At 45.6% G+C, this 2411-nt stretch overlaps 1 pseudogene; it reads left to right on the forward strand.

Annotated features, from left to right (window-relative positions):
- The first annotated feature begins 1562 nt into the window (after positions 1-1562).
- Positions 1563-2411, forward strand: part of LOC143028858 (uncharacterized) — a 6906-nt pseudogene continuing 6057 nt past the window's right edge.

Genomic DNA, 2411 nt, shown 5'->3' on the forward strand with positions numbered 1-2411 from the left:
AAAAAAAACCCCGGATCTGATGTTGAGCCTGAGTTTAGTACTCTGACCATTGATTTATCGTGGAAGGATCTAAGTACTGCCAGGAAGGTAGGGGGGGCAGCCTAACTTCCTCAGTATTTCCCAGAGCAGGGTTCTGTTGACAGTGTCAAATGCTTTGGCTTGATCAACAAAGATCATGTGGAGATCTTGTTGTTCAATGGCCTTTTCTTGGAGTTGTCTAGCAACAAACACCATGTCTACACTGCTTCTTTCTTTTATGAAGCCATTCTGTGATTCTGGTAGAACCTCTTCAGCAATGTGATCGAGGAGCCAGAAGAGAAGAATCCTGGTAAGCACCTTGCCAGATGTTGTAAGGAGGGAGATGCCTCTGCTGTTGCCACACGTAGCCCTGTCGCCTTTCTTCTTGAATATGCTAATAATGTTGGCGTCTTTACATTGTTGTGGACAACAGTTAGAGGTCCAGACTTTCTGGAAGATATTGTGGAGGCAGTCTATAATAGCATGCCCACCATATTTGAGAATTTCTGCAGGGATGCCATCTGGACCAGCTGCCTTGTTGTTTTTAAGGCTTGTTACTGCTTTATGCACTTCCCAGCGAGTGGGCATGTTGTCTAATTCTGGTAGTGAGGGAATGTCTGGGAGAGTGTCAAACACAGTGGGGTCTGGGGGATTGCCCATGTTTAGGAGGTGTTGGTAATGCTCGTCCCAACGGTCCAGCATTTCTTTTTTGTCAATAATAAGTCTGGTTCCGTCAACACTTCTAACAGGGTAAGTTGAGTTTTTTTGTGGTCCATATGCTCTTTTTATGGCACTATAAAACTCTTGCTGGTTATCTGTATCCGCAAATCCTTGAATTTCCCTTGCCAATGTTATCCACCATTCATTTTGAAATGTTCTTGTCATTTGCTGAAGCTTTGACCTAGCTTCTGGAAAGGTTGCTCGTGTTGTTACACTTGGGTTGTTAATAGTTGCTTGATGAGCTTTCCTTTTTTCTTCAAGTTATCGGTGGATGTCTGCTGATTGTTCGTACAACCAGTCGCGATGTTTCTTCTCGGTGGAGCCGAGGATACTTTTTGCAGAGTCAAGGAGTATGTTGCATATGTGGTCCCACTCTTGGTTTAGACCTTCATGTGTTGGAGGAAAGACAGGATGATCAGAGTCTGACAGACGTGTTGTTAAATTTTCCTGGAAAGAGTTTCGTTTTACTGGGTCGCTTAGGGAGTTTAGGTTTATTCTTGAATGCGGTGGTTGGCGGCGTGCAAGAGGTCGTATTCGGAGCTTCAGGATTGTTCGGATGAGGCGATGGTCAGTCTATCCATCTGCACCTCTCATGGATCTGGTTATCTCAACATCACGCAGATCTTTACGCTGAACAATGGCATAGTCAAGGATATGCCATGTTTTTTTTATCTTGAGTGCATCCAAGTCGTCTTGAGCATGTCACGGAGCTGGAAACCGGTGTTGGTGATAGATAGGTCGTGTTGTGAGCAGAAGGTCAGCAGACGTAGTCCATCATCATTACACTTTCGAAAACCGTGTCGTCCAATAACCCCTTCCCAGAGATGGTAACTGCGACCAACTCTTGCATTAAAATCATCGACGGCAAAGGCTACACCATAATTGCGCTGTGCTCCATCAGGTAAGCCTTTCCAGAAGGTGTAGCCTTCCCCCACTTCTATAAGTGAGCCCTCTTCAGAGAGGCGGGTTTCACATAATGTCGCAATATCAACTCCATACCTTCTTAGTTCATGTGCAAAGATGGCTGTTCGACGGTGGGGCCTGTCATTGTCCGTTAAGTCAAGTAGGGTGCGCACATTCCATGTGCCGACTGTTAATTTCTTGACTGAGGTGGACTAAGGTGTGTGCATCCTCTTCCCACTTCAAGTATCACAGGCACAAGTTTCACTCCATGTCCCCTTCAACTTATTTCTCTCAATTTATCCATTGTCTCTCATATATCAGCCATCATCATCATTCACTTAAAAATTCCTCCGGCGATGGGGACGGAGAGGTGGGGGCAGGCATAGGTTGCAGCTGGAAGCCCCTAGCTCCTGCCCTTCACGTGAGGCGGCCCTGAGGTGATGGTCGTCAGTAGGCCACGAAATTGGAACAGTGGCCTCTGATAGGTCCTTTCAGGGTGGCTGTACGGCCTTTTTTAGGATCCGCACCGCCCACCCCAAAAGGGGAAGGGTCTATAAGAGCTGACCTAAAATATTGCCTGTTCCGTCTCCCACGGACGGGTAGCCGAGATCATCGTGGCAACACTTTTTGTTCGGTCCTGCAAATATAATCAGGAAATTAACATGCATGCATACATACATACATACATACATACATACATACATACATACATACATACATACATACATACATACATACATACATACATACATACGGACATACGTACATAC

This window comes from Oratosquilla oratoria, chromosome 10 (genome assembly GCF_046742065.1).
Source record: "Oratosquilla oratoria isolate Oo_2021 chromosome 10, ASM4674206v1, whole genome shotgun sequence".
NCBI classification, from domain to species: domain Eukaryota; kingdom Metazoa; phylum Arthropoda; class Malacostraca; order Stomatopoda; family Squillidae; genus Oratosquilla; species Oratosquilla oratoria.